Genomic DNA, 22,192 nt, shown 5'->3' on the forward strand with positions numbered 1-22,192 from the left:
AAGACCCACAGATGCCTTCCCGCGGAATGGGGGAGCAGCCCGTCAGCGAGCGCTCCCCTGGTGTGTGTGTGTGTGTGTGTGTGTGTGAGAGAGAGCCGCTCTCCGGGTGTTCCACACCGGGGCTTAAAAAACGAAGCGTGGTTCCCCTGCTGATTTGGGCGGATGTGTGCGCGCGCGGGTGCGCATTTATGACATCTCCTCCGGGTGTTGCTTTGGAAGCTTAAAAGAATTATGTGGGTTTTTCCAATTAATGTGAGGGTTGAAGAGGATAAAGCAGGTCCTCCCATGAGCAATGTTTCTGTTTCGGGTGGATCCCTTCTGTTGGGATCGCCACTGAGTTTAGTTGGGGATGGGGGGGTGCGCACCGCTCATGGTGGGGGGAGAGTGTGTGTGTGTGTTGCTTGCTTGTGCCACCCTTCCTAGCGCTGGATACTGGTATAGAGAAGAACCTGGTGCTGCTCTGATTGAGAGCTGTAACTGGCCGAAATGCGTGTCTTAGGATTCCTTTTAGGGAAGTGAATGGGAATGTGTGGGTCTAAGCCTAGATTGAGGGGCTGGGGCTTCACAGAGCCAGGAGATGAGGGGGCCAGGGACTCTTTTGGATGAAACATCTCCTTGGTTTGGGGTTCGATATTCCCTCAGCCTCAGTCGCCGCCCCTTCTCCTGCTTTGGCTGGACGAGGGCACCGGGAATGTGTGGGGCTTGGCCTGGAGGTTTGCTCCCAGGCACTGTTCTCCTAGACTCTCCTTGCTAGTCCGGATGCAAATGCATGGCCAGAAGGAAGAGGGGACTCCCTCTGCACCTGCCACTGGGGATGGAAAATCCACCCGTATTTGGGTGGGGAGAGAATGGTGGGGGTGCTCCACACTCAGGAAATCTAGGCTGTCAGCGCCCACCTCGGAGCTGGCAGGGCACGTCCAGCTACCAAGCTCTGCCTCCTGGTTCTGTTTTAGTCATCCTGATGGCTGCTTCTAGGAAGCCGTACTGTACTAGGGTTTTGGCAGGGAATTGCCTATGACCTTGGCAACACCCCCCTCCTTTCCATCCCTCAAGCGTTTAGTAGTGGATTTTCCTCTCTGTTCTCCTCCAATTCACCCATGACTGATGTAGTCGGAAGGACTCAGGAACCTTGGAGTTAGTTACACTACCTTCCAGTCTTCCTTGGTTGGAAACGTTTTTCCAGATTCGGCCACCAGGTGGGGGCGTCCACACAGGACCTCAGACTTAGCAACAGGTTTCAAGGAAGTTACCAAGCCTGGAGAGGGTGCCTTCCCGGAAACTAAGGAATCAGTAGGAGGGGTGGGGTGGGAGTGGGGCATTTTCCCAGGAACGTGGATTTTGGTGTCTGTATCTGTGTGTGCGTGCGTGTATGTGTGCGTGCGTGTGTGTTTGTATTTGCAGGTGTTGGTAGGGGTCTGTCTGGAGAGAGGGCTTAACAATTGTTGCTCTTTCATTTGTTCTTCTTAGGTGGCAAAAAAGGATTAAAAATACATTCATCTCTGTCTCTAGCAATATGTTTAGTTGAAGTGAAGTGAATACTGGAATATGTGATAGTTAAAAAGGCATAAGTTCGTTGAGTGCGCACAGTCATACAGGGATTCACATGTCCTTTCACATGTACATGGTGTTCAGTACGTATTGACGAAAAATCCTGGGGTCCTATGGAAGCATGTGGGCTCCCACTTTCTTCTCTTCCCACCTTTCCCAGCCAGCACCTCCAGTTCTGCCTTGCCCAGTCTGGGGAAGGGAATAGGTAAAGCCTGTTACTGACTGAGCCTCAATTTTATTTTTCTCTAGAATTATTCCATCACCTGGAAGCAGATTTGATAATGCCAAAACCTGGAACCTTTTGTCCCAAAAAAGATCCTGGAAGATTTGAGACTTTGTGAGAGGGAAGACAGTTACCTAGCTAGAAACTATATATGCAAATGCATATATATGCAAATATACTAATTTTATTTAATTCTCACACAGTACTATTAGATGGAAATTATTATCTGTTAGATAAAGATATGAAAACTTCAAGAGAGAAAATCACTTGTCCACGATCACACAGCTAAGGTTTCTGGAGTTCACATTTGAATGCAATGCGTTCACTCTGTTTCCAAGCCCAGATCCCAGTTTTGATCCTCTGCCAGCAATTGTAGGACCCTGGGTACTTTGCTGAGCATCACTGGGTGCCTCTTTCCCCACTGTTAATGCAGGGTTCTGAGTAATGTCTTGGCCTCCCCGTGCTAGCTCTCAGTTGGCAAATGGCTAGAAATGGGAGTTTGGATTTAAGTTGGGGGCTGGTCAGAATGCAGGGAGCCACAGTTTTAGGAAAATGGAGGATGAACTGGGGTGGTGGTGGGATTGCAGATTCTGCTAAATTGGGAGTTACACAGCAAAACCTGTGTTGAATTGACATTGAGCTCCTAACAGTGAAGCATACTTAGTAGATGCACAGTACATTCTTCCTCCAGCTTAGGAAACAGTACAGTCAAGTGAACATAATTGAACCTTTCCTTGATGATTCAGGATTTTGCATTGAAATTTATACTTTCAAGCATCCATTTTCTTGTTCTGGACTGTGGCTAATGAAACAATGGGCCCAGCAAATTGGGCCTACAATCTAGTGCAGCTTTTTTTTTTTCTTTCTTTTTAATGAACCAGGCCCATGAGATGAGATTTTTTTTTCTCCTTCCTAAAGGTAGAATATAGGAAATGTGGAAATCAATCAAACCTTTACCTGGCTTCTTTTGCCTCAAATGCTGTATTAGTATGTTTTCACAGTGCTATAAAGAAACACCTGAGACTGGGTAATATATAAAGGAAAGAAGTTTAATTGACTCACAGTTCCACATGGCTGAGGGTTCTCAGGAAACTTACCATCATGGCGGAAGGGGAGGAGGAAGCAAGGCATGTCTTACATGGTCGCAGGAGAAAGAGAACAAAGAGGAAGAGCCACGCACTTACAAAACATCCAGATCTCCTGATAATTCTATCACAAGAAGAGCAAGGGGAGAGTCCACCCACATGATTCTGTCACCTCCCACCAGACCACTCCCACAACATGTGGGGATTACAATTTGAGATGAGATTTGGGTGGGGACATACAGCCAAACTGTGTCATTCTGCCCCTGCTTCCTCCCAAATCTCATGTCCATATCTCATGTCTCAAATCTCATATTTCAAAACCAATCATGCTTTCCCAGCAGTGCCCCAAGGTCTTAACTCATTCCAGCATTAACTCAAAAAAAAGTCCAAGTCCAAAGTCTCATCTGAAACAAGCAAATTGCTTCTGCCAATGAACCTGTAAGATAAAAAACAAATTAGTTACTTCTAAGATCCAATGGGAGTGTAGGCATTGGGTGAATGTTCCCATGCCAAATGGGAGAAATTGGCCAAAACAAAGGAGTCATAATCCCCATGCAAGTCTGCAACCCAACAGGGCATTCATTTAAAAAGCTCCAAAATAATCTCCTTTGATTCCATGCCTCACATCCAGGGCACCCTGATGCAAGGGGTGGACTTCCATGCCTTGGGCAGCTCCACCCTTGTGGCTCTACAGGGTTCAACTCCTGTGGCTGTTACCATGGGCTGGCATTGAGTGCCTGTGGCTTTTCTAGGCACACGGTGCAGGCTGTCCATGGATCTATCATTCTGGGGTCTGGAGGACAGTAGTCTTCTTTTCACAGCTCCACTAGGCAGTGTCCCAGTGGGGACTCTGTGTGTGGGCTCTAACCTTACATTTCCCCTTGTACTGGCCTCATAGAAGTTCTCTCTGGGGGCTCCACTCCTGCAGCAGACTTCTGTGTGGACATCCAGATGTTTCCATATGTCCTCTGCAATCTAGGTGAAGGCTCCCAAAGCTCAACTCTTGTCTCCTGTGTACCCACAGGCCCAACACCATACAGAAGCCACCAAGACTCAGGGTTGCACACTTTGAAGTAACGGGCCAAACTGTACATTGTTCCGTTTTAGCCATGGCTGGAGCTGGAGCAACTGGGACACAGGGCACCGAGTCGCACAGCTGCACAGAGCAGTGGGGCCCTCAGCTGAGCCCAAGAAACCATTTTTCCCTCCTTTGCCCCTGGGCTTGTGAAGGGAAGGGCTGCCACAAAATTCTCTGACATGCCCAGGAGACATTTTCCCTATTTTCTTGGCTATTAACATTCAGCTCATCATTACTTATGCATATTTCTGCAACTGGCTTGAATTCCTCCCTAGAATATGCATTGTTTTTCTTTTCTACCACATGATCAGGCTGCAAATTTTCCAAATCTTTATGCTCCACTTTTCCTTTTAAATATGAGTTCCAATATGATATATTTCAAACCATACTTTTGTGAACACATATAACTGCTTGTTTTCAGAATAAGTCAGGTTGACTCTTGAATGCTTTGCTGCTTAGAAATTTCTTCCACCAGATACCCTAAATCGTTCTCTGAACTTCAAATTTCCACAGATCTCTAGGGCAGGGGCAAAATGCTACCAGTCTGTTTCCTAAAGGATAGCTTGAGTGACCTTTATCCCAGTTCCCAATAAGTCCCTCATTTCCATCTGAGACCACCTCATCCTGGACTTAGTTGTTCATATCACTATCAACATTTTGATCAAAACCATTCAGTAAGTCACTGAGAAGTTCCAAACCTTCGCATATCTCCCAGTCTTCTTCTGAGCCCTCCAGACTGTTTCAACCTCTGCCTGTTACCCAGTTCCAGAGTCTCTTCCATATTTTTAAGTATCTTTATAGTAGTGCCTCAAACTCCAGGTACCAATTTCCTGTATTAGTCCATTTTCACACTGCTATAAAGAAATACCTGAGACTGGGTAATTTATAAAGAAAAGGTTTAATTGACTCACAGTTCTGCATGACTATGGAAGCCTCAGGAAACTTACAATCATGGCAGAAGGGAAAGCAGGCATGTCTTACATGGTGGCAGAAGAGAGAGTTAGAGGAAGGGGAAGAGTCACACACTTATCAAACAAGTGGATCTTTTGAGAATTCTATCACCAGAAGATTAAGGGGAGAAGTCCACGCCCATAATTCAGTCACCTCCCACCAGGCCACTCCTGAAACATGTGGGGATTACAATTTCAGATGAGTTTTGGGTGGGGACACAGAGACAAACCATACCAAATGTCCATCCCCTGCTTTCACCTGGTGACTTGCCTTCATCTTGGCCCAGCTTCCCCAGACACAACATTTTGTACCTTGCATTTTATTGATCTCTGCTTCTCTGTCCTGTTGAACTGAGAGCTACTTGAGAGTGGGAGCTGTGTGTTCTCCTGTAGCTTTACCACTCCTCGGCAGGCTGAGTGCCTGGTAGGTACTAAGTAAGCATTTGCTGAATGGATTCATGAAAGCGTTCTCCAAGGATTCTGGTTAATCAGGACTTTGCTGCAATAGCTTTATTATCATCACAGTAGTAGTAAGTGGTCAAAGTCAGCATTATAAGACTTTCATTATAAGAGCAGTTCTTAGAAGCCCAAAAATGGACTATGGGGAGAGAAAAGAAGATTGGAGACCATGCTTTAACTTGAGTGAGGCTGATCACTTCTCTGTTTTTTTTATCCTTATGACTGAAAGAGGTTCTGATTTTGTGAAAAACATGCTGGACTTGGAGTTCACATCTGGACTGCCTTATGTCTCTGACTTTGCAGGAGTCAGGTTGCGGGTGACCTGTAAGTTGGGGATGATTACACCACTCTATCACAGGGCAGGTTTTAGGCTCAAAGAATAGTGTATATGAATGCAGTTAGCCCAACAGCAGACATTCAGCATTCATTAGTTAATTCTGAATTGAGATCTCCTTAAAAGTCATACACACCTGATACTGTGACTGTCCTGAGGCTGTCCAGGGACTCCCCCTTCCTAGCCTGTTAGTGAAAAGATGCTGGCTTCATCTTGGCATTCGTCTCATTTGGCACTGCATAGGCATCCTGCTGCCCTGACCATCTTGCTACAGCCAGCTGCGATCAATCACTCTCCTGTTGACAAACCAAGGGAAAATGATCACAAAAAAATACCCACTGATTGCATTCTGGGGTATGTTGGCTCCAGGGACATCTGGCAGGCAAGTCTGGGTAGTGAAACACATGGAGCCAGCAGCTGCTCTGGAACATAAAGGGCCTTCCCAGTGGACTTAGCATGTTGACAAGAAGATCTATTGTCTTCACGGTGGAGGAGAGACACTGAATGCCCACTTAACACTGTCAGTAATGCACAGTCTCCCCAATTTGGGGGAAGGAGAAATTTGGGCTTCCAAACTTGTTTTGCTTCTTATAGCTGGTATGGTCTTGGGCAGATTGGTGTATCTTTGGGCTTCAGTTTCTTCATCTGAAAAATGTTATCAGTAAGTTATAGGCTCTTGTGAAGCTAAGAGCACTTTACATGAAAGAAACACTCAGTATTAGATGTTTGTGTTGTTAATGTTGATCAACTAATATTTTTTAATGCTTTCTCTGTGCCAGGCACTCTTCTAGATATTAGAAACATAGCAATAAACAAACAAAAAAATCTCTGCCTAATGGAACATATACATTAATGACAAGCTTGTTAATATTAGCAGAAATCTCAGAATTTGGTCATCTAATCAGCCTCCCAGCCAGAGCAGAATGAATCTTAGCCATGCCTATAGACTGTAATTCATTACTGAAGTAACATTAGTTTTTCTCTAGACTCAAAGCTGATTTCAATGATCTTGGCGCTTCCATTTCTCTGAGTTTATTTCACTCGTTCTCCTTTTCAACTCCCATGTATTTTATTCTCTCTCATCTACCACTTGATGTTGTCTTTCTTAACCAATTTCAATCAATCCTCACCTTTTTTCATCCCACGAATCTGTCTTTGCATTTCCTTCCTCAGTATTGCCAATTTTCTTCTTATTTTGAGAAGCAGGGATTTTGAGAAGTTGTCACTCTTTATTCAGCAGTAAGAGCATGCTCTTTGGGGTCAAAGTTTGGTTGAATTTAACTCTACTGTTTCTTCTGTGTAACCTGGAGTAATTTGCTTGACCTTTCTGAATTTCCATTTCTTTGTTTCTAATATGAAGATGATGATGCCTACCTCCCATGCTGTTGTGACTGTTTTAAATTGATGGATACTATCTGTCCATATTTATGAGTGTACATGTGCTATTTCATTGCATGCGTAGACTGTGTCATCATCAAGTCAAGGTGTTTTGGGGCATCTGTCATTTGGAGTATTTATCATTGTGTCAGGAACATTTCAATCTTCTCTTTTAGCTGTTCTAAATTATACAGTGCATTGTTGTTAACTGTAGTCACCCTTCTTTGATATTAAACATTAGAACTTACTGCCTCTGACTGTATGTTTGTGCCCATTAACTAACTTCTCTTTGTTCCCTTACTCCTGCACACTCATCCTTCCCAGCCTCTGGTATCTATCGTTTTATTCTCTACCTCCATGAGATCAACTTTTTTAGCTCTCACATATCGGTATAAACACATGACATTTGTCTTTATGTGGCTGGGTTATTTCATTTAACATAATGACTTCCAGTTCCATGCAAGTTGCTGCAAATGACATGATTTCATTTTCTCATGGCTGACTAGTATTCCATTGTGTACATACACATTTTCTTTATCCATCCATCCATTGATTGATACTTAGGTTGATTCCTTACTTCGTTATTGGGAATACTGCTGCAATGTACATGAGAGGGCAGATATTTCTTCAATACATTAATTTCTTTTCCTTTGGACAAATACCCAGTAGTGGAATTGCTAGATGGTATGATAGTTTTATTTTCAGTTTTTTTGAGAAATCTCCTATTGCTTTCCATAATGGCAGTACTAATCTATAGCCATAATTTTCCCACCAAAAGTAAGCAAGACTTCCTTTTCTTAGAATCCCCATCAGCATCTGTTATTTTTTGTCTTTTTAACAATAACCATTCTAACTGGGGTAAGATATATCATTGTCATTTTGATTTGCATTTTCCTGATAATTAGTGATATTGAACATCTTTTCATATATCTGTTGGCTGTGTATATGTCTTCTTTTAAGAAATTTTCACGAGGTCAAGAGATCAAGACCATCCTGGTCAACATGGTGAAAAACCCTGTCTCTACTAAAAATACAAAAAATTAACTGGGCGTGGAGGCGCGTGCCTGTAATCCCAGCTACTCAGGAGGCTGAGGCAGGAGAATTGCCTGAACCCAGGAGGCGGAGGTTGCGATGAGCCGAGATCATGCCATTGCACTCCAGCCTGGGTAACAAGAGCGAAACTCCGTCTCAAAAAAAAAAAAAAAAAAAGAAATATCTATTAATATCTTTTGCCTACTTTGTAATGGGATTGTTTTTTCTTAACTGCTGAGTTTCCTGTTTATTCTAGGTATCAGTCCCTTGTTAATGAATAGTTTGTGATTTTGTTTCCCATTTAATGGGTTATCTCTTCATTCTCTTGATTGTTTCATTTGCTACATAGAAACTTTTTAGTTTAAAATAGGCCCATTTGCCCATTTTTTTGTTTTGTTGCCTCTGCTTTTGAGGTCTTGAGTATAAAATCTTTGTCTAGACCAGGGTGGTAAGGTGTTTGCTCTATTCTCTTCAAGGATCTTTATGGTTTTAGATCTTACTTTTAAGTCTTTAATCCATCTTGAGTTTATTTTGTATATGGTAAGGCATAGAGGTCATTTCTTTATTCTGCATTGTTGGGAAATTTAATTGAAATGATGGATATGAAACACCTAGACATGTCATTATAGGCATTTAGTAATAGTTTCTCTCTTTTGCTTCTCCTCTTGATCATCTCTAATTTGATTCCTTCTTGCAACCCTCATGAAATCCATGCACACTTCCCTTGGCAATCATCTCAGGTGGCCATTTGTATTGACAGGGGGAGGTTGAGCAGTGGCTCTCTCTTACAAATGAATAAGAGGTATTGAGAAGTTAGGTGATCCGCCCAGGCTCTTAAAGCTACTGAAGTGGCACAGCTGGGGTCACACATGAGTCCTGACTCCTGGGTGGTGCTTCTTTCGCCATGGCATGGTGTACTCAGTGGAGGATTAACAAAGGGAGACCAGAACTCTTTCATTCTGGGTCCTTGATAGCTAGATGTATTTCTGACAAATTCCCAGGGAAAAACCAATGCTGCTACTCTACTGACCACACTTTGCGTAGCCAGGCCTTTCAAACCTTGGCATGCACATGAATCACCTCAGCAAAAAGATACCGTAAGAGAGAAATCCGGCAGACTCCACCTGAACAAAAGTTATCAAACTTGTGCATAATGAGACAAACAAACCCATCCTCCTGATGTAATTCAGTGAAAATGTACAACTTGCCTGCAATGATGCTTAAAATGATCTGAATCTAATCACAAAGAAATAACAGACAAATTCAAATTTTTGGGAGGCATCCTGCTAGGTATCTGGCATGGTCTCTTCCAAAGGCTTCATGCCATGGCCAAACAAACAAACAAAAGAAGAAGAGGGGAACTGTCTCAGTTTAAGGAGGCTAAAGATACATAGCAACCAAATGCACTGTTGATTCTTGATTGGTTCCTGAATTGAACAAAAGAAATAACAGAGGATATTATACAAGGATAACTAAGAAAAGTTGAACATGGCCTCAAGATTAGATAACATCATTGTATCACAATTTAATTTCTTGAGTTTGATAATTTCATTGTGGTTATGTAAGTGGCTGTTGCGTTCTTGAAAGAGATGCATGGTGCAGTAGTTAGTGGTGACAAGTCATGATGTTTCCAACTTACTTTCAAATGGTTCAGCACACATACAGACAATAGGATTGCGTGTGTGGATGCACATACACAATTCACACACCCGGAATGAGAACGAGAAAAAGAAAATATGGCAAACATAACTAATAATTGGTGAATCCAGGTAAAGAGAATATATGTGTATGTTATATTATTCCCTTAACTTTAAACAAAATTTTTAGAAATAAAAAAGTTATAAATAGTCTAAAAAGAAGACTCAACACATACAAACACACAAAGCAGACACGTGAGTCCTGATGACAGGCATTGCGCTGAGGCAATTCCAGCAGGAAGCCAGCCTAAGAACTGTTGACTGAGCAAAATGGGCTTTCTCGGATTCATGGATTCTGTGTATCGACACTGTTGCCAAACCTTGTGCCAGGCTGGTGAGGGAGATGAGCCATAGTTCTTTCTCTATGGAGAGAGAGACTGGGAATGACTAAATTTAAATAGTCTAGCAAATGCAATAATAGAATGCAAATGAGGAACCTCAGGAGAGCAGGAAAAGGAAACATTCCTAACCCTCCTGTGTTGTATCAATGGAGACTTCTTCAAGGGAGGTTTAAGCATCCAGGGATGAGATGAAGGTATCACTGTTTGTCCAAGTGATGCCTGGTCTCCGTCTCCTGCTTGGAGAATGGAATGCAAATTTCCTTCAATTCAATGCTAAATTATTCTTATATTATTTCAAAGCTCCTACTTTCAGGTTTGTATTCATTTTTAAAAATTCCATAAATGTTTAAAAGTTTCATAAATCAAGTGTGATCCTATGGTATTTTCCCACTGGTCAGGGTCCCTGCTCCTTTTTTCTTTTTGGTCTGGGTCTGGAGGTCTTGACAGAATGCAAACAAGATTTATGTCATCTTTTGACAAGTGGGGCAATATCAAGGGAAGCAAGGAAAAGGTCTTCAAATGTGGACTGAATAAAAACCCTTTTTAGATACCATGCTCTGTGGTTCTGGTTTTGGGTAGCCCAGAACAGCTCTGGGTTTGTCAGAAGTACATTGGGTGAGCTTTCAGGAGATCAGCATTGACTGTGTGATTTGGACACTTCACTTTCCACGCAGTCTGCAAAATGGTCGTTGTAATACCTGCTGCATAGCATTGGTATAAGAATCCCGTGAGATGATATGTGAGAGAGTGCAAGTGTCAGCATACCACGGTAGTGTTTTCCTAAAGCTGTAGAAGGATCGGGTGGGTCCCACAATTCGGACTTTGTCTATATTGGATTCAAGCATCTGCCCATGCACATTTTGCCACATTTCTATGTTGCATCACCTGATCATCACTGCTTGTTTTTATTGGGCACCTATTAACTGTATACCTCAGCACCTGTGTCTATAGGGATGTCAGCTTCCCAAGGTGATCACCTTTGGAAAGGAGGAAGAGAGTATTAGGTTTGGAGTTAAGGAAATTGAAGTCAGTTTGCAGTTTTCAGGTCCCCTCTGATTTTGCAGGTGTCATAGGATGTACATCAAGTTCCATCCAAATCGTAGCCTTGTTGGATGGGATTTTTCATTCTACCACAGAAGGGATAGAAGAGTTGTTTGAAATGTTTTCTCTAGGGAACGAATTGGATTACAACTCAGGAGTAAGATTGCTTTTCGTATGTTGTATATGACTAAGTAAGAGTGAGAACTTACACTGTGGGCTCATGAAGTATCCCATACACGGGCACCGGCTGGCTTCCCTCTGAGGTGGGCTTCTCTCTATACTGCATTCAGGCCTCAGGGTTGGGAACTCTTCTCCTCTCCATGCACTCTTTTTTAAGAGTCATGTAAAATCATCTGCATTTTGCAAGAGTGTACAGTTGGGTCGAGCTCTATGAAGCAGCATATTAGTAATAACAGCTAATGCTTTTACATCATTTCACATTTTATAATATCACCTCTTGGGCAACACCACCATCTGTTTAATGTCAGGGTAACCTGATTTATGTGTATTAGTAACTATAACAGCTACAGCAGGTGCCTGCTTACAAATCACCAAACCTGGTTCTCCTAAGGTGGTGTCCTACCCAAAGGCAGGCAGGCTGTGGATAGAACTTCCTTGTCCTTGACCCCTGAGGTTCTTTGCAAACTCATTACAGCAGCTTAGGTTTTTTTCTGCCTTGATGTTGTCTTCGTGGGGAGATGGAGTGAAATCTTCTTCAATAACACTTGAAAGTCCTGGGCTAGGAGAATTTGCTTTTCTAGCCCAGGCCATGTGTCCTTATGGAAAATCACTTTGCCCTATCAGACTATTCATCTCTCTCCTTCTGCCTGTCTCTTCAATCCCAGCTTTTGCTTCGTCTCGCTCGCTATCAGCTGCCTCCTGTATCAGCTATGGATGTCTCTCCCCACGGTAATGCCAGGCTGAAAAATGAAACCAGCAGTACTTAATAATCAGCAAATCTAATCACACTAATCAGCAGTTACTTAGCAGCAATTTCTAGGATTTATGGTCCCGGCACAGAGAGAGGCACTTGGCAGCTTACAAAAATCAGAGGCTGTTGGAGCTGGAAGGGAACTTTCAGGAGAGGAAACGAAGGCCCAGGGCCATTTGAAACTTACCTAAGGTTGTACTGCTAAGGGGATGACCCAAACCAGGTCTTCATGCAAGGCTGGCATCCATTCAGCCACACTGGCATCACCGCAAGCCTCCAACAGCAGTGTGTCATCAGGGGAGTCTTGTCTCCTCTGGGGTCCCAGCTGCCTTAGGATCTGAGTCCAATCCTGTCCGAAGTGTAGTTTTGCTTGATGGGGTCTTTCACTTTATCTCAGAAAAGCTACGGATATTTGTTCAGAATTTTTTTTAAGGACAAGATGAGTTATCAATCAGGGCCGCATTTTCTTCTTGATTTATCTGAGGTGTTTGTTTATAAATGAAGAGAAGGAGGAGTAAACGCAGGTCGGGCTGAGGGGTCAGGCATCCCTATATGGACTCTTGCCAAAGAGGGCCTCTCTGCTGAAATCCCAGACCTAAGATTTCCCTTTTCCTGTCCTTTTCCTGCCCCCCATCTGGTTTTCTACCAAGAGTACTACAAAATAGTCTCTGAACTCCATGAGCTCAACATTGAACTGGGGCATTCAAAACCTTCAGGTCAATGACGACTAATGTTTTTATCCACCGGATGCTTTATAAAGTCACCTGTGGAGTAACACCATTGTTTGTTCCATTCATGGAGACATGATTTATTTTTATTAGAAATAGCCACTTACCCAGCACTTTGGGAGGCCAAGGCGGGTGGATCACGAGGTCAAGAGATCGAGACCATCTGGTCAACATGGTGAAACCCCGTCTCTACTAAAATATAAAAAATTAGCTGGGCATGGTGACGCATGCCTGTAGTCCCAGCTACTCAGAAGGCTGAGGCAGGAGAATTGCCTGAACCCAGGAGGCGGAGGTAGCGGTGAGCCGAGATTGCGCCATTGCATTCCAGCCTGGGTAACGAGAGAAACTCCATCTCAAAAAAAAAAAAAAGAAATAGCCACTTACATTTACTTGTAGTGTTATTTGTCTGTGCCATGGGCTAAGCACTCTAGATAGTTCTAAGGTGTGGCTGAGAGCCCAGGGAATATGGGCCCGGCCACCAGGAAACCCAGGCTGTCACCTTGAGTCATCTGCTGATTTCCTCTGTAGTCTCTACAACTCATTTTACTTCTAGTGGCCTCAGTTTCCTCCTCTGAAATGTGGACCTAATTTTTCCTGCCTTCCAGGTTATTTACAAGGTTAAATGAAGCAACGGAGGGACTCTGCCCCACGGAGCATGGGGATGAGTGCTGGCGTTCTGTCTTGGTTCGTATTTAACCAGAAACCGACGCTGAGGCAGGCGCCTCAGTGCATGTGGTTTATTTACTGCAGAATTGCTCTATCTTGTTTTTGTTATCTCCCCTTTGAGAAGTCTTTCAAGACTTTTTTCCCCCAGTTGCCCCCACCCAGGAAATGTTAATACTACTGATACTCTGTGTATGTCTTTATGAACTGTGTGTTATATGGGTCTGGTATATAAAATATAAAAAGTAAGATTTTTTCACTCTATACTCCTGGAACCAATTTTGTCCCCTGGGAGGCAATAGCATCCCTACTGAGGGTGCATAATTTAGGAGGTGATTCCAAGAAAAATTGGAGAATTAACTAAAATTGTGAAAGTAAGTGAAATAAAACAGGAAAGAAGATGTAGATTGTAAGGACGCATCATTAAGCAGGTCCCCAGGACAGCAATTGAGGCTTCGTCTTCCTAGGGACCCTGGAATGCAATCTAGAACAGCCTGGAATGATCCTTGAACCCCAGCCGTGACTGGCTAAGGGTTGTTCCTGGGGGTAGAGAAATTTCTTAGACAAACGTGAAATATTTGGTCTACTTTCGGCAGGGACTGGGAGTGAGTCCTGAGGAGGTATGGGAAGGGTGCCAATGACAACTAGCACGTAAGTAAAAAAAATGTTGTGACTTCAAGCTCACAATATGTGGCTGTTTTCTCAGTGGTTCTTCAGAAGTCTTGAAGCCTAAGGATGGTGATGATTCTCTAGTGTTTTTCCCCCCCTCATTAATTTTTCATGTAGGATAGTCATTCAGGAAAGAAATGAGTTGAAAATATTTGTAAATATGTGAATTCAATGCCTGGTATCTAAAGATAGCTGAGCTTCCTAAGCTCTGACTATGTGCCGGAATTACAGCATTCTCGGAAGCACTGCAAAACCTGCTCACTGCCCGCATTAGCCTTTGGGGAAAGGAGCTGTCTCCTTGTTAATATTATGGTATGATCACGTGTTTTTAATTCTCACCAAATAAAGCAGGCGAGTTCTTTCCTTTTATTTATGTCATTTATTCATTTTATTTTGTGTATTTATTTAGTTTTTAGACAGGTTCTTCCTCTGTCTCCCAGGCTGGAGTCCAGCAGCACAATCATGATTCACCACAGCCTTGACCTCCTGGGCTCAAAGCATTCCTCCCGCCTCAGCCTCCCAAGCAGCTGGGACCATAGGCATGTGCCACCCTGCCCACTATTTCTTTAAAATTAGTTTTTTGTAGAGACGAGGTCTCACTACATTGCCCAAGCCAATCTGGAACTCCCAAGAGAGTTATTCTAAATATGCATGGACAACTTCAATTCTACTGACATAATTCTGAGTGGCTTTTGTGATACTTTCAAAGAATGAATAATCTTACTAATTTATGTGGGAAACATTAGCATTTTCAAAATAAGATTAAAATAGATATTCCAATTACTCTTACAAACACATCTTTTGTGGAGAAAATGGCAGGATCTTGGTTGTAAACAAGGTGCTGTGACTTCCACCCTTTGCTGGAGTTCTGGTTTCCTGGGGAAGTAATTAACACTCCCCTTCACAGTTCTGGAACACCATAGGAAATGCTGAGATTTCTTTTTTAATTCCTCTTTTTGTGCAATGAACTTCAACATGTCTTGTTTGGCTGGGAAGCCATTTCTTGGAAAAACTGTAATCCTTTAGGTTTTGTATACATACCCTAATCAAACTCAAGACATGCGTACTGATCACTCAGAGGCTGTTGATTTCAGGCCTAGCAGATGCCAGACCTTGGACTAGGAATAGAGAAACCGGTGAATAAATCAGTTTCTGCTCTTGAGGGACTCATGGCCAAATAGGTGAATAAATAATTGCACAATGGTGTGATACTCACTCCCATATATGCAGATATGGAGTCTACTGGGGTTCAGATACAGTTGTCAACACTTTTTAAACATATCAGGGAAGATTTCCATCAAGTAGGTTTCATCGTGTGTGTAGGATGGAGACCACTTCCTCCTTTATTTTCTAATGTACAGCCTTGATGATGAAGAATCCAAGGTCCAATTTTTTATCACAGTGAAGGAAAGTTGCTGAAAGTGATACAGAGGAAAGTAGAATCATAAAACCTGAGCTGGGTGAACCTTTCGTTGAGTTGTGCAAAGAGATTGAAGACTTGCTTTTTAGTGGCATGTTTCATACATGTAAGCCTCCATTCTCTGCATTGCAGAGCCTGATACAACACATGACACTGGATACAAAGTCTTTTTGCGTGAATGGATAGAATGCCAGCCTCCAAGGAGTATGTGGCTTCACTGACAAGCAGACATGGATATAAGTCCTGGCTTTGAAGTCTGGCTGTATCATTGTTTAAGTAGTAACCTTGAGTAAATCACTTAACCAGCCTAGACCTGTTTGCTCATCTGTAATGTGAGCACATCTGTGCACATGGTAAGGATTAAATGAAGTGGCTGTAATGCAGTCTTATGGGCTTATGGTTGGTATCAGATAAATGGCCATTCTATCTGCATTCTTTTCCAATTCTGCTAATATAAAAATGATGTCAAGTGATTCTCCTGCCTCGGCCTCCCAAGTAGCTGGGATTACAGGCACACGCCACCACATCTGGCTAATTTTTGTATTTTTAGTAGAGACAGGGTTTCACCATGTTGGCTAGGCTGGTCTCGAACTCCTGACCTCAGGTGGTCTACCCACCTTGGCCTCCCAAAGTGCTGGGATTACAGGCATGGATCACTTGAACCTGGGAGGTGAAGGTTGCAGTGGGCATAAAATGCACCATTGCACTCTGGCCTGGGTGACAGAGGGAAACCGTCTCAAAGATGTCACGGAATAAAAGTGATGTTGAAGTCAATATGGGATCATGATTCCTATCCTAAGGTTATGCCCCAGAGCATGATAAAATGTGAGTTCTGATGTGTCATTATGGTAAAGGGGAGGAATTTACTTTGGAAAAAAAAAAAAAGAAGTGTAGAAGGAAAGGTTTGCTGCTTAGCCCAAGTCACCTAAGGAAGCAGATATGTCATGAAAAACACTCGCCTGGACCACATGACCTTCAGATGGGCCAGGACTGAGTTTATGCAATCATATTAGACATCTAAACCCACCACACACTCTGCTTACTTGAAGAGAAGAGAAACAGAGATCTGGTTGGTTTTAGGTTCACTTGAGTGAGAAACTATCAGATTTCTTTATTGATAAATTATGTTTCCATCTTGTAGAAAATGAACTCTGCAGGATGCTTCTGTTTTTCTTTTTTTTTCCTTTGGCTGCCAGGGCTGTGGGTGGCATTTGTGGCTCAATGAGAGTGACAGCGTTATAGACTTTATGCCTGGTTCTTTCTTCCTCTAGGTTTTCCTTCTCCTCGTGCTCTCGAACTGCACTTCTTATTACAAACATTTCTTGTTACTTGTTTATATTTTTCTGTCATAAAAGAGCTCAATACATATTGTAAATGAATTTGTCAATTGAATCCCCTCAGACTAGTCTTTTTAATCCCACTGAATTAATCTGGGTTCTTTCATAGATATGAATATATCGTGGGACAAATTGTTGTCTTCCGAAATAGAGCTATTTATAGAGTAAAAATCTGATAAAAGTTAAAGGTCGTTATGGATTCTGTCTTTCCTGCATGCTAAAATTTTGTGTGTATGTGTGTGTTGAGTCAGGCATATATTGTTTATGTATACGTGTGTGTGTGTGTGTGTGTGTGTGTGTTTGTATGTGTGTGTGTAGAAAAAGAGACAGAAAGGAGGAAGGAGGGAAAGGGAAAATAGTAGGTGGGGAGAGGGAGAATACTCTTCAGATTTTGGATATCAACAGTAGTAATAATAATGGTAATCATTTCTTCTATTCCTTATTGACCTGTGTCCAGGGTATCAGGTTAATCTTTAAAATCATTGTTGCTGGGCGTGGTGGCTCACGCCTGTAATCCCACCACTTTGGGAGGCTGGGCGGGTGGATCATGAGGTCAAGAGATTGAGACCATCATGGTCAACATGGTGAAACCCTGTCTGTACTAAAGATACAAAAATTAGCTGGGCATGGTGGCGCACGCCTGTAGTCCCAGCTACTTGGGAGGCTGAGGCAGGAGAATTGCTTGAACCCAGGAGGCGGAGGTTGCCATGAGCCAGTATCACGCCATTGCACTCTAGCCTGGGTAACAAGAGCAACAACAACAAAAAAACCATTGTTGCATTTGATCCTTGTGATAACACTGTCAGATGTGTATAACTGGCCCCTGTTTTATCAATGGGGACACAGAGGCTCAGAAAAAGTATCTGACTTTCTCAGAGTTTTTCAGGGGTAGGGCTGGCATTGGCCTCAGATATTCTGAATGCAGAGGCTGTGATGTAGTCAAAAGTTCATATTCCAGCACTGCCACTCAGTGACTGCTGATTTTCTTGTCATTTGTAAAAAATTGAAATTTAATTTATATGTCATAAAAACTCACCATTTAAAAGTGTACAATTCAAAACTGGGTGTGGTGGCTCACTCCTGTAATTTCAGCACTTTGGGAGGCCGAGGTGGGTGGATTACTTGAGGTCAAGAGTTCAAGACTAGCCAGGCCAATATGGTGAAACCCTGTTTCCATTATAAATACAAAATGTAGCTGGGCATGGTGATGAACACCTGTAATCTCAGCTACTCAGGAGGCTGAGACATGAGAATCCCCTAAACCCAGGAGGTGGAGGTTGCAGTGAGCTGAGATTGCACCACTGTACTCCAGCCTGGGCAACAAAGCAAGACTCCATCTCAATAAATAAATAAATAAATAAATAAATAAATAAATAAATAAATGTATGTATGTATGTACAAGTCAGTGGTTTTAGTATATTTACAAGGTCCTGTAAAAACTCGTTGATTTTTATAGTTTACGCTTGTTAGACTAAAGTGCTATAAAAAATTATCATTTTGATCCTTGATTTTTTCTCATCTGCAGAAGAGTAGTTGTGAAAGTTTAATGAGTAAAAGACACTGTTAAGATAATGAAAAGACAAGCCACTGACTGGGGGAAATATTTGCCACACACGTATCTGATAAAGGTGTTGTATCAAACATACAAAGAATTGTCAAAATTCAACAATAAGGAAAACCACCAAAAAATAGACAAAATATCTGAAGAGACAAAGGCCTTATATCAAACATAAAAGAACTCTCGCAATTCAACAATAAGGAAAATAACTCAAAAATAAGCAGCTGGCATAGTACTGTGGATGGTAAGGGTAATGCGAATGAACACCTCTAGTACAAAGCCGGATTGGTACGCAGGCTGGAAGTCGAAATACAGACGGGATAGAGCTCTGGCAGCCTTTCTGGAGGAGGCAGCCTTTGATCCAGGCGTGGAAGGATGGAATGGTGTCAGAGTCTGGGTTAGGGGTGAAGGCAGAAGGGAGTAACTGACGAAGGCTTGGAGGTGAGAAAATGTAGCAGGTCCCTAAAGTGTGATCATTTCCCAGTGGCTGCGTCCAGGGACCCTTTATATGGAAGTGGGATGGGTGGGGTAGCTGAGTGGTGAGAGGGTGAAACAAGAGATGAAGATGACCTTTCTTAACTGGGGAATTGCTGTGTTATCTTATACAAGAAACCTCGGGGTCTCTGTATCTTTATTTCCTAAAAAACTATATGGACACGTTTTAGGATTTCTCAGTGGAGAAGCTATTATGGATGGGACTGTTCCTCATAGGGCAGGAATGTCATACACCCTGCAGGATGTTCAACATCTGTGGGCTCCTGTCCACAGCACTGTTAGAGTTCCCCTATTGTGATAAATCAGACCCAGTCTTCCCAAAGGGTCTGATTGGGGTGGTGGCACCCTTGTTTGAGGACCACTCCCTTCTGTGATCTGTAAAACTTCTCGTTCTAAAGGTCATGACTGCCTGAGACCTCTAGCTTCAGATTTCCAGCGTTCACACAGTTGGTTGAAGCAAAAACAAATATATAGGAGGCTGGGGGATGGATCACACTTGTGGGGTGAGTGTGCAGTTCACAGTAGTTTTTAATGACTTTAAGAAAGCTAACTCTGCTTTTTGAACTATAAACAGTTTGGCTCAGGTAAAATACCCACATACATCATTTCAGAAGTTGGGTAATAAGTTAAACACAAACCACATGTGTGCATGCATGAACACACACACACACACACACACACACACCCTCAATCCCCAAGCCCTGGTGTGTGGAACATTAATTAGTGTCACTGTATGAAGCAAATTAAGCTGGGGACCTTGTTGCTTTCATCTGGAAAAAAAAAAAAATAGCAGTGGGAAATGCTGACTTTGGAAATAGCAGAAGCAGTGGGCTTGTTCCAGGAATATTGTGGCGACTCAGACCCCACCCCAGGCTGCAGAACGTGTTGTTACAGAAGCCTGCCACTTTGGCTGGATTGGGGGTGGGCAGAGAGGATGTGGATGAAAATGCAGCTTGTGTTTCAGGTGACAGAGGCTTTTTGGAGCCAGAGTTTATAGCCAGACTATGGGGAGTCTGAGTCTCAGAGGTGTGGCCTCATGCAAGTGAATTCTCTTCTCTGGATCTCAGTTCCCCCCTCTATAAAATGGGAATATTAATAGTATCTACCCCTAAGGGTGCTGGTGAGGATTACATGAGTTAGTGTAGCTGGAACTCATAGATGAGATCTGGGCACAAAGGAGAGTGTAAGTATCTGCTAGGATGGACAATAATGACAATGACAGTGGTGATGAATCCAGGCCTCTGGGATTCTAGCTGTAAATAGAATAGGCACCTATCTCAAAAAATGCCAACTGAAGAAAGGAATAAATCTAAATGGAGATACAGGGAGTAATACTGGGGCACCCAAGAAGAAGCATAGGCCTCTTTTGCCCATATCAGTGTTTTCTAATTGTAGTAAAATATACATAACAAAAACTACAATTTAATGGCTGGACAGAGTGGCTTATGCCTGTAACACTAGCACTTTGGGAGGGGTTAGGTCATTTGTTGTCAGGTCATTTGCAGTCAGGAGTTTGAGACCAGCCTGGCCAACATGGTGAAACGCACATCTCTACTAAATACAAATATTAGCCAGATGTCATGGGGCACACCTGTAATCCCATCTACTTGGGAGGCTGAGGTAGGAGAATCACTGGAACCCGAGGGGTGGAGGTTGCAGTGAACTAAGGTCACACCACTGCCTTCCAGCCTGGGCAACAGAGTGAGACTGTCTTAAAAAGAAATTACTGTTTTAACCATTTTTATGTGTATAGTTCAGTGGCACAGAATGCTTTTTTTCATCTTGTAAACTAAAACTCTGTACTCACTAAACAGTAACTCTCTACCTACCCCTCTGCCCAGTCTCTGGCAGCCATATTCTACTTTCTCTGTGATGTTAACACCTCTAAGTATCTCCTATGAATGGAATCATAGAGTATTTGTCCTTTTATAACTGGCTTAATATAATGTCATCAAGCTTCATCCCTATTGCATCATGTGTCAAAATTTCCTTCCCTTTTGTGACTGTATAATACTACATTGTATGTGTACATGCCATTCATTCATGAATGGACACGTGGGTTGTTTCTCTTCCACCTTCTGGCTATCATAAGTAATACTTCCATGAACATGGGTGTACGTCACCATATTAATGCATCTAATTATGTCTGAGTTTCTCTGGCTATTCAAGCCCATCTCATCTGCGGCTCCACGGTGATCGGTGGGGAGAAAGGACAGTGGGAGTATCAGGCACTGAGATGACCCCTTCCTAGCTGGATTACTTTGGACAGTTCTTTCATTCCTCTGGGTCTCCATTTCTTCATCTGTAAAATGAGAGTACTCATATTTCCTTCCTTATAAAGTATTAGGAGAATAAAATGATTTATTTATGTAAAGCACTCGGAACAGTGCTGACATGTAGCACACCTTGTAGAAATGAAGCTACTATTATTAATGGAACAGTCTAGGGATACTGTACGTCATTTTAATCACTATGACCTGTTGTAGATATGAGAGAGTGGAAGAACAGAGAGGCTGGGTGACTTGCCCAAAGGTACACAGCTGGGCTGGAATCCGATGAGCCGGAGGATAGGCCCATGCTTTCTCTCCCAGTCCTTTTCTGGGCCCTCCTCCCTGAGCTCCAGTGGAGGTGGCACTCAAATTCATCTCACATTAGGCTTTGCCTTGGTAGAGTCTGCCATGAGCATCCCAACCAGTTCCTGGTTCTCTGGCAGGCAAGAGCCACGCATGAAATGTTTTCTTTTAATCAACAGTGCTAGGCATAGTGCTGGGCACGAGGTCCACGTTTAACAAGCACTGTTGACTAATCCCTTTGGCCTTACAGCGTCCGAGCTGGGTTCCAAACCAAACCCCAGATGCGAACACTGGCATTGGAAGCTGCTCTTGGAAGCCTGAATACCACTGGCTTCCGTGGGGACTGCACAGACTCGCTCACTCCTGGCAGGCGCTTGGCAGCCCGGAGAGAAGCTTCCGTCCTCCAGTTGGGCCAGGTCAGCTCCACTGCTGTTCCCTCACAACCACCCTTGCCATCTATGATAATTTAGCTAGAGTCTGTTGTGTGTGGATTCTATTCCAGTTTTTAAGTCGGTTAATGTTTGTGCTCAGAAATCACAAAAAAACAGATCAATGGGAATTGACTGATCATGGTCCAGCTCACAAGAAGGGAATTGGTGGGTTTGCCGGGGAAGAGGAGGGAGCCAGCTGGCCTCTTAGCCTGCACTCAGGGA

The 22,192-nt window shown here is 43.0% G+C and overlaps 1 protein-coding gene across 2 annotated transcripts in view; it reads left to right on the forward strand.

The window, feature by feature from the left end:
• Positions 1–22,192, forward strand: part of KCNQ3 (potassium voltage-gated channel subfamily Q member 3) — a 354,430-nt gene that overhangs the window by 879 nt on the left and 331,359 nt on the right. The gene's annotated exons all lie outside the window — the stretch shown is intronic.

This window comes from Callithrix jacchus, chromosome 16, assembly GCF_049354715.1.
Source record: "Callithrix jacchus isolate 240 chromosome 16, calJac240_pri, whole genome shotgun sequence".
NCBI classification, from domain to species: domain Eukaryota; kingdom Metazoa; phylum Chordata; class Mammalia; order Primates; family Cebidae; genus Callithrix; species Callithrix jacchus.